Below are 15,106 nucleotides of genomic sequence, written 5' to 3'. Positions count from 1 at the left end.
CCAGACTTCTATTCCAATGGTTGCCTTTACTTCATAAATTAGGAAACAAAAGTGGGTTTGTTCAGCTTCTCCTATGAACAAGTGTTTCCAGCTGAGACAAGAGGTGGGCTGTTTTGCTTGTCACTCAACCTCACTGAGGTGACCATACCCTCTGTAAGCTGACAAGTGTCAAAGTGGACAGGGATGCACTGGAGCCTTTGTCATTTCTATTGACAACTGCAATAGAACATGAAAAATTCAAGATCCATGGGACTAGAAGGGAGGAACCAAAGTTGTGGATATGGGGACCTTCTGGCAAGAGAGACCTATCTATGCTCCAGAGACTATTTAAACTTTTTTATATAAAAGATGACTGTTACCAAATTTAATATCTGATATTCAACCACCAAATTGCAGTGTTTTCCAAGACTTCAGAGTATCCCTACAAAGTCTGAGCATCAGCTTTATCCAGGGTGTGTCACAAACAAACCTCTGGGAATCAAGGTTGAACATCTCATTCAGCTACCTCCATCCTCAGCTTTCACTACAAGGACAAGAGGAGCCATGGTGTGGAGAAAAACTTGTGGGCAATGGTTCAGGGAAAGAAAATTACCTGAGAATGGTACAAACATAGTACTGAAGGAGGAGGGAAGGTGTCATGACAGAACGGACAGTGGAAGGAGGGAAATACCTCAGTCCCATGCATCCTTGCCCCTGCCACCAATTGAGCTTCCCTGTGCAGTGCCATACAGAGGGGACCTGCTATACAAGGACCCCAGCCATGTCACAATGACTTCTAAAGTATTCATGCAAATACTTAGAATAAATAAAACTTATCACTACAGAAATCCCTCAACATGATTTTTCTTAGTGGGGGTGAAGCAGAGAGCTCATGTCAGTGTTTCTGGGGGAGGTCCAGGTAGGCTTATTGAGCAGGCAGGCAAGAACTGCATGTGCAGTCAGCTTTGCAACCCATTGAGCTGAGCAGAGGGATCACCTCTCCTCTTCCAGAGCCTCATCCCAGATGGCCATGTCCTGCTCTGCAGGTAGGATGAGGGATTTTCCTCGGGAAGGGGAGTATTGAAATCACATCAGCTCAGTAGAAAATCTGGGGCCTGCTGCAAGCTGAAAAAACTGCTGCAGATGGATCAGAAGATAGTGTCCCTTCTCCTTCAGAGAGAAGAAAGAGCACGTGGCTGGACACATCTACCACTGCCATGATCTAGCAACCACAGTGGTAGTGGATTAAGGGACCTGATGATCTCAGAGGTCCTTTCCAACCTGGATGATTCTGTGATTCTCTGATTCTGTGATTCCAGTCAGAGGGCTTTCTCCTGCAACTCCTATGTCTAGACAGAAGGTGGGAAGGTGTAGCTTTCAGAAAAGACATCCTCTCAGAAGTACTGGAGAGCTGACTGTTCCAAACATGATCTGATCCAGCAGCTGATCAGCACACAGACTGGCTCCAGTGCAGACATAGAGTGAAAATAAGGATTTATGGTGCAGCAGACAGGATGTGATTAGAATTTGTCTCAATAGTTACCTGGGGACTGACGAGCTTACATAGATGAAAAGGTGAGACTATTAAAGCTGATTTACTGAAAATACTCAAGTAGCACTCTGACAGCTGGGCAGACAGGGATGTTGCTAGAATTGCTGGTCAGAGCAGTATCCATCAGCGCACTGCCAGGGAAATATGTTGCAGTGATGGAATCAGCCATACATGATGCTTGCAGAGCCTGATGGAGTAACTGTGCTTGTAATGAGCTGATTGTAAGGATGGGAACAAAGAATTCCCCCTTTCCTCACTTGACATTAAGTGTTTTCCCACTTCCCCAATATTTCTGTGAACTCCATTATCATCTGCTAGACAAATACACAGCCTAAGAAGAGGTATTTCTAGTATCAAACCAAGAGAGAGTAAGAGGTGGGAGGATAGGAAGTGGTACCAGGAGGTTGCACACAAGGAATTCAGTGACTCACAGCTGCTGAACTTCAGGAAACTGGATTTATTCCGGAGCAGATACTACATATGAACTTTCAGAGGAAAGGAGGAACAAAAAAATGCCAAATTGCAGATCTAGATGGAGTTTTTATCCCCTACCACAGTCCGTAGATCTCTTCTCTTATGGCTGAGAAAACACCTTTGCAATAACTTCTTCTCAAATAATGAATAAGTCTTTCACCTAAATAGAATACAGACCTCATCTGGGGCCTAGAAGGTCAATGTATCGTTCTACAAATGGAACTAGAAAAGGACAGAATACTTTGAGGAAATAGTATTAGGATATGAGCACTCACAAATTTTTTACAAGATACTTCTAGTGTACAACTGCAAAACACAGTTGAACAAAAGCCAGTGTTTTTAATAATTCAGGAATGAAAGGACACCACAACCAGAAGCTGCTTTAATGGTCATATACAAGTGGGTGGAGAAAAAATATAAACATTTTTCCCCATAACAAATCTTAATTATTTTCCTTGTCCCTGCTGAACAAACAGCTCTGTGCTAGCTTTTTGAACATCAGCCAAAAGAACTCACTTACAAACTCTGCAAAGTATCATAAATTGAAAGAGGCTGCCACTTCTTGGAACGGCAGCCTTGATAATTAGGCAGATGGTCCTAACCAACATAAAATTTGGTAAGTTCAGGTACAAGGTACTACTGTCATAAGAAATCAAGTGTGAAAGCAGGAGAGAGAATGCCTAACTATGCACTGACTGAATACAAAGGGCACAACATAAAATGCTGTCATACATTCAATGAGTTGACAGTGTGAGGCCACTGAAAACAGAACTATTTTTTTTCTAAGATGCACTCTCACAAGTGTTATGTGTATGTATCACAAGAGCAATGATTTCACTCTACTGGAATACTGTATTCATTTTGTGGCACCACAATTAAAGAGAGAGATGTGGAGAACTGGAAAACCTCCAACAGACAGTAATAAGAATGATAGAGGGATATAAAATATGGCCCAGGAAGAATAGATGAAGGAAGCAGATTTGTTTAGTCTAGAGAAGAGAAGATTAAGAAGAGATGTAATAGCAATCTTCTGACATTCAAAAGGTCAGGAAGATGATGAACAATTGCTCATGTTCACTAAAAGTAACAGAAGAAAAAACAGTTTTACTCTAGGCAAGATAGATTTAAAGGGGATATTAAGAAAGCTTTCTGACTATCAGCATAGTTAAACATTGCAGCAGGTTACTTCAGGAGGTTTTTTTATAAGTCAAGCAAACATCCATAAGCATTGTCTAGAAATAATCCTCCTGCCTAAGTGCAGAGTGATGAAGGAGATCTCTGCAGGTTCATTCCAGCACTGCAGGACTACAATGAATCTATGATTTTTCATATTACCATTAGCCCCGGGAAACACTCATCACCTCTGGCTTCTTCAGCTAAATAGATCTTAACAGGCTGAATTGATCTTAACAAGGGACACTGTTCCCTCCTTGAGTCACCTGCACTTTTAAGCACAGATCAAATGAGTATGTGTTTAGCAGATGAAGACTAATAAATTCATAACATAAATGCAAATGAACTTGAATGCACCCTTTCCTCTATGCCCAGAAGATACAATAGTTTGGCCCTGAATATCAGGCTTCACTGAGCAATGCTACAGGAAGGATGAAAAACTGTTGCCTTACTTCATTATGCTGAGTTAGATTACTTTTTTGCAGCCCTTTTCTTAGTTGAATAATAAGGATAATTTTTAAAATTTCTCCCAGGAAAAACTTTATCCTTTTGGATTCTGTTCTGTTAAGCTGACAAAAATTAGTGTCTTCAAATGTTTGCACATCCACATCCCCTGACACATTCAGTTCCACTTGCCAGTACTAGATATCCAGGTTTCTTGCCCAGCCCTAGAGATATTTAAAGCGCCCTACAAAGTTTTTTTAGTATCCATTGTGACCCTGGAATCTGCCTTTGTTTATTTATTCTGTCACTGTAAAAAGACATCATTCTTTGGGGAATAAAAACAAACAGCAAATAAATTCACAGATGAAACAATTGAGAGATGTTACCAATAGTAGAGAAGGCATAAAAGCCACAAGTGGATTTAGTGATATTTTTAAACACCCTCTGAGCATATTAGAACAAGAAAAGTGCAAGACTGGGAAAAAAAAATAAGCAAAATAATTTCAGGAAAATAACCCAAAGCAAATATCTGCTCTAAGAAAGCAGGAGCTGGAAGCAGTAGTGCTGGCAGAGGCTTAGGAATGGTAAAAGCAGCAAATTATGTTTGAGCCTCAAGACAGCACAAACTGCAAGGTGCTGTACACATGAGGAAATAGAGCACATGCTGTTATTAGAGAAAAATCACAACCTTTTCTCTCCATACAAGGTGGGCCTCTTTTTGCAGAGTTTCTCCTTGTGCAGCCCAGTAGCAAGCTGTGTGGATGCTTGTCTCAGGCATTCACGTAGAGAAGATACTGATGGCTCCCTTGTCTTTCAGGCTCAGTACTACTGCTAAACCCATCCTCACTCCCAGAATTCTTGGAACACAAATACCAGGCACACTTGTATCTCTCAGATCCCATAGGGGCTCAAATCTTTGCAAGTAACATGGAGAGGCACAGCACCTCTCTAGTCCCAGTCCCTGGGGATCAATTCCTGATTTCATTCAACCGCTGCATGCATGAAGAAAGCCTCTCTGACCCTTGTCTTTGCTTTGCTTTTGTATTAATTGTTCCATTAGCCTTTTCCAACCAGCCTGCCAAAGGCTTTTCTGTCCTGCTGCTGCCTGGGCTCCAGACTTGGCACATTGCAAACACTGTAATCAGCCACATTAGTGGGGACTTGAGAAGCTGTTTTTGGAAGAAACAAAAATCTTCCTTCTGGTCCATAATGCTCCCTCACTGCCCATGCATATATGCAAGTGATACACAGACACTGCTCAGAGGAGTGTATCACTGAAGGAAAAGACAGAGCAAGATGATTGCAGGGAGCCAACTTGATTTGCAATTGCTCCCAGATGAAGAAATAAATGACGGCATTATCAGAAAATTGAAAACAGATCAGAGGCTGAGCATGGACTTGAACTGTAATAGGAACCCAATGCTGCTCGCAGAGAACATGTGTCTCAGGAAGTTTAAAGTTTTGTCATGATGATAGATGTTTTTTCCAGGTTTTTATCCTATGGTATTAAGCTGTTCACCAAATGCACAGAAAGCCTGATAGGAATTTTATGAATGTTTGCTATCTGTACTCCAGCAATACATCATCCTTCAGCCATCACAGTCGTAGGGCCCAACCACTACCAGAGGGGTCTTGCTCTTCCGGAAGGGAAAAGCAGTAAGACAAACCATCCACAGCCATGGAGGTGACACATTTCCAGGCTACTTGCATGCTGAAGACAGATATCAGCTGATATTTCTTGTGGTTCAAGGGTATGGGTCAAATGCTGGTTTACCAAAGAGGTTCACTGGGTGTTATCAAGAACAAATGCTTCAAAGACACAAGTATTTAAATAACTGCCTCAAAAGCTTAGGGTTAGACAATGCCTGGAGGCAGGACATTTTTAGATATAGGTTGGGATTCCTCTGCCTGCTACAGAGGCTCTATGATGACAGAGAATTTATCAGGGACCCATTCAGTCCCCTTGTCAGAGATGCTACTATTCTCTCCACATCTTCCTTCTCCTCATACATTTCTCTGTCTCTTTCAGCCTGAGTTGTTATTGTCCAGGTTGCTGATTTTGACAAACACATAGATAAGTAAAATGTTTGAGAGAATGCATTTTGGGGGGCAAAAATGCCATTTTCAGCAACATTTATTAATAATTGTTTACATAATGTTATAAATATAAATCTTTCCAATTGCTCTAAAATTTACTATTTTGGCAACACACACATGGAAGGTTTCTTTTTTCCCCGTGATTCTTCCATGAAACACACAGACCTGCTTCTAGGAATTACCAGTTCCAGAAGTACACAGAATGGAGTTGAGACAAAAAGATGTCTCAAGGGAACTCAGCAGAGTATCCCTTCCCATGAGAGGAAAATGTAAGCTTTGGTAGGGTTACAACAGGCAGAGTATAGGACGTTGGAGTTTCTTCAGTGCTACAGGCATCCCACGCATTAACGCCTGTCTGCCCTGCCACAGTCCCAGACCCTTAATGGACAGTCAGACCTCATCCTTCCCCAGCCCAAACCCTGATGCAGGCCATGCATTCTGTTTCCATTCACAGCCAAGTCCTGCTGAACTGCTAAATCAGCCACTTCCTTGCCAGGTCCATACATTTTCACCCCAAATGAAAGCTGAAACCATAGATTACAATTCCCACAAAACCAAAGCCCCATTTATATACGTATTAAGGTCTTCTTCAAAAAAAAAGTGCCTGAGAGACTGCAGCCCCTGCCCTGTTGTAGACTATCTACAGGTGCGGTCTGCAAATAGTGTCACCCATGGGGACCCTGGTGCTCACCCCAGCCACCCTCGGTGTCTTCACATGGCAAACATGACACAGCCTACGTGCTGCCCCTGTGTTAGCACATCCTCTTAATTTGGAGGCATGGCCTGAAACAGGGATCCCGTGTTCTTGTCAGATCAGAAGATACTTTAATGCCTGCAGCAGTAACACTGCTCTAGCCTACATAGTTTGTCATATCCAAGCTTGTCCAGCTGCATTTCATCACTTCAGTCTGCAGCATCACTGCACTGTGAGGGGGGATGCTGCATGGAGTGGGATGGTTAACCAGGCAAGTTAACTGGTGTGCCCAAGAGCACAATTGGAGGAAATCCTAGAAATCCTGAACTCTGAAATTAGGTGTCTCAGTCTAAGGAATCTGGGTGCCTAACTCCTTTGGGCAGCTCTGGAAATCCAGGTTTCATCTGCAAGAAGGGAACTTGATTATGGGTAGGGGAAAAGGCTGATATCATCCAGGCACCTCTGGACATCAGGAGTTCTGGATTCAGTTCCTGACAGTTTGTTTTTCTTCTCCCTGCATGTACTCAAGTACTCTTTAATTTAGCTTGAGTGATGATCCCTGTCTCAGAGGTGCTTGGTGAGCAGCCAGCAGCAACCCAGTAATAAAACACCTTCCCCCTGCTGATAAGAGAGCAGAAGGGAATTGTGCGGTGAAGCCCCCGTCCTGGTGAAGGAATGCAGGTAGCCTGTGATGGATCAAGCCCAGCTTCTTCACTCCTCCCTCCCTCCCACAGAATGGCCTGAGCAATGAAGCAGCAACACCCTCCCTTACTGGCTTTACTCATTTGACAGCTGTTTTTTGCAATTTTGCCTAGAACAGCTCACAGTCCTATGCTTGCAACACTGCCTACTTTCCTCAGCCAGGTGGGAAATTAAGCACTGTAGGAATGCCCCTCTACCTGGGGCCTGGAAGGCTCACTCAGAAATCAACTCACAACAAAACCCAGGTTATTTTTCCTGCTATAGTTTTCAGGGTGAGTTTCAGTTATTCAGTTTCTGTCCAAAAGCAAAAGCTATATGGCCACAGAACACCACAGCCAGCAGAACCTTTGGCCCTGGATGGCACAAAGATGGGAGTAAGGGCATCAGGACAGAGCACCCCTGGCTGACACACCAGCTGATAGATGGCTGCAGAGTACCAGGGACACCCAAAATCAGGCGTTGGCTTGTGAAACAAAATATTTCATCAGTAGGCTCAGTGCTTTTAATTTGTAAACCACTACAAACCACAACTCTGGAAAGGAGAGGGCTCTGTTTCTAATGCCCACGAGACAAAGCAACACAGTCTTTCTTTCCTGAGACACTGATTTTTTCAGCTAGCCATGTATTAGGGAACTGGTTGAAGGATTGCCATTTCTTCTCTTGTTTAGGCTACATTAGTCATATTTCTGTTTAGGCTACAAATTAACCCAAGAGGGCTCTTCTGCAGGCAGGAGTCTGCAGAGCACCGTGGCCTTGAGAGAAAACCTCCAGCAGTGGTGGCTACATAAACAACCAAGACAGTTTTCACAAGCTGGTCAAGCATCTGGTTATGAATCCCCAGTGACTGGCTGCATTCACCACTTTATAGCAGGATATGGGAGGGCAAAGCTATATATGGCACCCCTGTGCATTTCCCAAAGCAAATGTATCCACCCAAACAACAGCACAAGGGAGGCAATGCCCAGACCAGTGGAACAGACACTAGACCTCAAGGTAGGAAAAAATGTGGTGGAAAACCTCTGAAATTATTTTCACCAAACACACATTTAGGCACCTGTTTTTGTGGTCATGAAAGTACTTACCTGGCAGCATTATTGGTGTATGACAATAGGAGTGTGATTTCCAGGAATTCAAGGGGTTAAGGGACAAAAAACTCAGGATGACCTTTGAAGAGAAGCTGGGGAAGACGCACTACTTGCTGCCACAACCCAGCTGCTCTACTTGTCAGCAAGCAAAGCTGCTTTTTAGGGACTGAAGGAAGAATACTCACTTTTACCCCTGGAATATCTGACAAACTGTACAGAACAGATATGTTGTCAAGAATGGAACCATTCCCCCCACCCTTTTAAAGATATTTACAAGTTTTGCTTTTTTTCTCTGCCTTCTTAAGCTTACTGTTGAAATCACAGGGGTTGCATGGAAATTTGGACATGAAACCAACATAATCCAGAGGTAACTCCAAAACATTTGCATCACTGTTGCTTTCATGTATGCATCTTTTAGAGTCCACAGCAAGCAGTGGTCTCCAAATGGAGTTGATCCCACCACTTCTGGGAAACTCACAAAATGTTTCCTCCAGATCCAGTATCCTCCAATGCAAAGCAAAATCTGATATTTCTAGGAGTACAATCAGACCACAGCAACATTTCCAGCCAAGCAAAGATGAGGTAACAGACATGGTCTGGTTCAACTGTTTGGCTTCAGTAACTACTAATAAAAGACAAGAACCCAGAATGGTCACAGGCCTGCTGATAATTTGGGATGTTTCAATTTGTGAAACAAGCTCCACATTTGTCTCATGACCAGCCATAGAATAACAAACAAACTGATCTAGTTTCACTGCTGCTTGGAATGTCGGTTTGATTTGTTCTCAGATGTTATAGGTTACATACTACTTTAGAGAGAGATTCAGTAAAGCAGAAGCCCAGAGAATTCTATAAACTAATGGCACAGTTTCCCAAGGATTTATGTCTCACAATAGTTGCAAGTTTTCCTGAAGTTGTCACATGGTGTGTTTCACCTGAGCACCTTCCTTCCCCTTTTATTATTTTTTTTTCTGTGTGTGAGGTAAGCTTATAGAGCCTAATGAGTTCCCTATCTGAGGTTTTGCCTCTTGTTCAAAAAATCAACTAAGTCTTGCATGTTGGAACATAGTTACTTTTCAGAATTGTGTCTTTATGGTAAATTTGGATGAAATTAGATACTACAGTAAAAACACTGGAGGTGGTAGATCACAAGAAGCTCATATGTGTACAAATAGATTAAATTCATAATCTTTGTTTCTTTAGGAACCTAGAGTAAAAAAAATCAGAGAAAAAGAATGAAACTTACTGAAAATAAGGATGAGACTAGAAAAAAATCACAGCCAACATGAGCTGCCAATACCTCATTCAGTGAAAAAAGGTAGTGCATGCGTTTTCTATGGCTCAGCTTGGTGGGATGTTCAGCTCCTTGCAAAACAGATTCACCTTTAATTCATTGCTATGACATTATTTTTATCGTTAAACTGGATGGTCCTGGAAATAAAAGGGTTTAAATTTAAAACAAAACAAAAAAAAAAGTGGTTCACAGACTCAGCCAGCTTTGTGAAACCATAAAACAGTTTGCAAGGTTCATAAAACCTCAAAAGTCAGAAAATCCTCCACCCCCAATTTCCTCCTTACTTTAGCTCCAGTCTCCCTTCACTCATTGGAGGATGTTATGAGCTCCCTCCTCTAAGGGACTGTAACTTTTATACTCAGAGGTGATTACATTGCCATCACTCTTTCTTGACATGTCTGTGTGGGATTAGAGCCTTCAATTGAGCAGAATCCCCCATGTAATGAACCTGACCCTCTTGCTTTCTTGCTTATTGTGGATGAGAGCTTGTTGAGTTACTTGGCTTTGCCCTGATGTCAAACAATTGTTTGTACAACAACAAAAATCACAAATGCATCATTCTCTATTCTTTGTTTCCATTGTGCTGAATGAAGAGAAATCCTGTTTAGCTCCTGGGCAAAGGCACTCCAGATGGGTACCAAGTAATTTGGGGGGAACAGGAAAGCTGTATATTTTAACACAAGTGACAAGCCTGTAACAGCCTCCATCTCCTAACGGCCACATTTTCTGGCCAGTAAAGGTCTGAAAAAAAGAATGTTTTCAGAGGGAAAGAATTTATGCCGAAATACAGCCTGTGAGAATACTCCCAGAGCCCTGGATTCCTGATAGATCCCATAAAGCAGGTCCATTCAAGCCTCTTATGGTGGAGCCACTGCAGTGAAAAAGCCCTGGTCATTTTTTCTACCTGACATCACTACAAGGGCAGGTGAGGTCTGAAGGTTGTACAGAGCAGAGTGTCTGATACAGAAAATACACAAAGACTACATGGCATTTTCAGGGGACCACACTCACAGCCCATTCATTCCACTTCTAAACTGGACTAAAGGCCACCTACATGAAAACCTTCATGGGGCCAGTGTAGGGAGATATTGGAGGGAGTCCATGGAGAGGACCCAACTGGTGCTTTTTATCAGCTTAGCAGAAGGCAAAAGTGTCAGGCTCATGATCATCTGATACCTTTTGGGTCAGCACAGTGATTACTGCCTAAAGATCAATGTTCATACACAGGGTGAATAAATTGTGGATACATTATAAGCAGAACCCCTAAGCACAATTCTCCTTGTGAGGGCAATTTGGACAGCCCTGCCCAGCCTCCAGGGGCTGCAAAGAAGGCCTGTAAGGTAATGGTATAGGGAGACAGACAGAAAAGAGGCTGACTTAACAGTGAGACAATCCAGCCCAGACTGAGGATATCAAAGGAAAAACAAGAAAAAAAGGAGAATAAAATACCTCCCAGCTAATGCCAGTATAAATTAACTCATGAGCTTTGAACATGGGCAGAAAAGCAAGAAGTTTCTCCTCACTACCTGAAAAAAAACAAATAAATTAAACTCTAATTATTTTATTTAATTAAGAAAAATGTATACTTTCGGAGGAAGCAGACATCAGCAGAAAAGCTTTCTCTCAGACAGTAAGAGGTTGGCAAAGACACCAGTGACTGAAAAATGTCTCTTGCAGCAGAAGCTGTGCAATTTCTAGGCAGGGCTGCTGGGTCCCCAGAGCAGAGCATGGCACACACAGCCCTGCTGCCTCTCTGGCCTGCTCAAGGGCAACTACAGCTGCCTGGGGACAACCAGTGCCTTGACAGGGCCAGGAACTGGGGCAGCCCCTCCTGAGGCTGCCTTGCACAAGAGGCGAGCTCACCAGAGGCAGCAGGTGGCAAAGCTTCACTTTTCTACACATCAAAAGGCTACCAAGACTTTTTGAAATAAATCCTTATGTTCTTGGTACCCAGCTATTGTGTAGAATATGATGGAAGTACTAACTTAAATCAAATAGTTTGCTGTAAACACTAATCAGTCTTGATGAACAGAAGCATAGTTTTAGTTGCTGTATTAGTTATTTACTGAGCATACATCTTGCATTAATGGTGGCTTTTCCTTTCCCCACAAAGCACATTCAGTATTTCTGAGAAGACAAATGCTTCTGAAGTCTCCTGAAGGAGATCCAGAATCCTTCGTGCACAGCAGCCCCCGTTGTGCCTACAAGGAACACAGATGTTTGAAACATGGTGGTAATTACAATCACTGCCAGCAGTCACAGACCCCTATCCAAATAGGGAATTCTAACTCACTGAAACAAATGAGTTACTTATGGAAAATGGAATACCCCATTTTGCAACCACTACATCCAAATGGGCAGACAGCCTCTCTCTGTAAACCAATATGGATAAGTGGCCCCAATCTTCCTAACCTACCTTTAAAGTATGGGCTTTATTTTCAGTTCAGCTAGAAATGACCTTGTGTGACTTTGACTTTGATTCTAGTCTCTCCTCCCCAGTCTGCAAATTATTATTCTGTAATGGGCAGAGGGACCTCACTCTCATTACCAGTGTGCTGCAGCCAATGTGTTATTCCTTGGAAAGAGCAAGGCTGCCAGAGTCCAGGGCTAAGAGTACTCAGTGAGTTACACACATTACATACCAAGTACAACTGAGAAAAAATAAACACTTCTCAAGTCTATGACTAACTGAAGCTGTAAATTTCAAACACCTATTACAAAATCATAGCTTAGTGAAACAACATGGGATGTGTTACGTATGAAAGGGTAACCTTTAAAGAAGGACTTATGCTCTGGGGAAAGTTTTAAAACAGAACAAGATGAAGTTTATGTTCCTTTTTTCATGTGGTTCTTATAATTAACCAAAATGTCACAGAAAATCATCTTCGAAGTCAGGATTCAATCCAGCCTCTTGTAGCATACATGCCCCATCACCCTCTCTGCTACTGAAGCATCCACACCAGATTAGTTAAACAGTTAGAACTGGTGAACAATTTTTCAACATTTTTTTTTCCAACTCCCTTGTTTACAAATTTCCTGTAGGCAGATTGTGGGGATTTATCTCTCTTTTCATTTAACAGAGCCAGACAGAAATTTTCCCAAGGGACAAAAGCACCAGGTGATTTCCAAACAGTTCTTAACACGTATACCCATAGTAATTTATTGCTTAGGCTTTGTGCCTGGTAATTTGGGGCACATGGCATGATTTCTGATTGCTGACTACATTACCTTACTTGACTTCAATACATTACACCTTTGCTTGAAAGTTAAATGTCAGTTTACAGAGTTAAACAAAACCTATTTCTTGGCTAAATGCATGTTGGTCACAGGCTCAAAAATCACTCCCCATCAACAATATAAAACTTCCCATGTGCAAGAACTTGCAAAACAGCAAAAAGGGAGAAACCGCACAAAGGGTCCAGATGGTAACTTCATTTCTGATTCAACAGGCTTTTTGCAAACAGGCTTCAGCTTTACAATCACTTCTCAGTACAGTCATAAAGGGCAGCCACAAGGGGCTGCACAAGGGGATTGCATTTTTGTTCAAGACATTTGGGTTTTCAGACCTGGATCTTGGATTGTTCCATTATGAAGATTCACATAAAGGGAACTCACACACTGGAAGGAGGCTGAGGACAATCCTTAGTCTGAAAAACTTCAGCTTTGTGCATTGGAGATGGACCAATGTTCACTGCAGATCAGAGTTTGTCATGTCAAAAATGCTGACACCACCTCTATTAGAAGAACAGCTGGGATGAAAACATAATCAAGAAAAATATGTTCCACACATTTTCTTCATTGTCTCAGATTCAATTAGTGAGAAAATCTGTTTAGGTGAGAAAATGTGTTAAGCCATGCAAATATCTGGAAAATGCCTACTTTGTTCAAGAAGAATTAACAATGGAAAGACACAGCCAGTGACTGAACCATTTGCAGCAAGAGAACAGTCTACATTGATAATTCTTTGCTCTCTTGATACATGCTGTCTTAAAAGAGAAGAGATCTAATGGATCTAATGGAGAGATTTGTAGCTTTATGTCATTCAAATGGTGTATCTGAGTTGCATGAATAATTTCTTAACAGCCTGTTGGTTATAAAATAGCCACTGTTCAGCATGTTCAGTTTGGAGAAGGCAGCTGCCTCTGCAGCTCTAGCTGTAGTCTTTAACTGTGGAACCAGAAAACTGGAAAGCTTCACCCTGCTCATGAGTCAGGTTGCTGCCTCTCTATACACCAACAGGGCTACTTATTTTGATTATATGGAGTAATTTAAAATAACAGCTAACATCCATCCTCTCATTCTTATTTTTGTTTTGTTTTTTATTTATGTTGGCAATTGTGGATGCTTTGTTGGTTCTCCTGGTACTCACATGGAAGGGACAGACAAGCCAGATTTACCAGCATCTTTTCATTAGTGGCTTTTCCTTGATTATCTGGTGAGGTTGATGACAATAACAGAAGAAAAATGTGAAGCTCATTCATTTGGATATCACTTAAGTGGAGGCAATTTTGCACAGTATGATGCTGAAATGTTCGGAATTATTTAGGCCAGATTTATAGCTCAAACAACCTTCCATCTGTATTTCATTTGTGAGCAACTAGTGCAGAAAACACCTTTAAAGAAATATTAATAATTTCCCAGCTGACCAAGACCTCTGAGTGTTTGTCAGAAATGTAATCTAGAGCACACAATGTTGTTTTTCTTGAAGGGAATTTCCAGAGCATTAGTATATGGCTAGTCCAATAAACTTGTACTAGTCAAGGCTGACAGTTATCCCACTTTTGAATCTACAGAATGACTGCTAGTAAACAGGAGAGATTCCTGTAATAGTTCTGGAGAGGACTAGGAAACCTTTCACAAATCTTTTGCTATGAAGAAAGGACACAGAATTTGGAAGCAGTTTTAATATGCCCTTCTCAAATAACTAACAGTCATTCTGCAGATCAGCCTGATGAATTAGTTTCTCCCCCAATACTGTCCACAGCTCAGCATGACAGAATAGTGAAGATGTAAGGGAAGAGCTTAGAATTTGGTGGCAAAGCTGTTACCCAATTAACTACCTTCCAGAGTTATGCAAAATCCCTTTCATTTGCAGTGCTGGATGTTTGATGAACATGTCTGATCTGTTGGTGGCTCACAGTGAGCACAAACTGAGGTGAAACTGTATTTAATGCTACCCAAATATTCTCCTTATAGAGCATAGAGCTGAAATCTCAGTCAAAACTATTCTGTGTAACATTCTTGATTAGCACTGCTACACACAGCCAACAGTAGTCCAAGATGCTCAGGTATATAAAATATATAAAATAAATGAAATCACCTTATCAAGCCAGACAGTGTATAACAAACAGGAATGTATTGTTTTGCAGTGGAAGCTCCTGATTCAGTGCCTGATCACTTTCTTGAGTCCTCAGCCACAAGACACAAAGATGCACTTGAATTTCTCCCATGTCCTTAGAAGGACAAAACCAATAGTTCTTTCCTGGCTATGCATCTCTCCTGCTTGTACACCATGTATGACAAGGTGATAAGACACAAGTCTTATCCAAGATACAGTAGATAAGTGTGAGGAGTAGAGACATTTCCAAAGCAGTTGAGGAATCATTGCCAGG

This window comes from Heliangelus exortis, chromosome 7 (assembly GCF_036169615.1).
Source record: "Heliangelus exortis chromosome 7, bHelExo1.hap1, whole genome shotgun sequence".
In the NCBI taxonomy this organism is placed as follows: Eukaryota; Metazoa; Chordata; class Aves; order Apodiformes; family Trochilidae; genus Heliangelus; species Heliangelus exortis.
Note: the sequence above shows the minus strand (reverse complement) of the source record.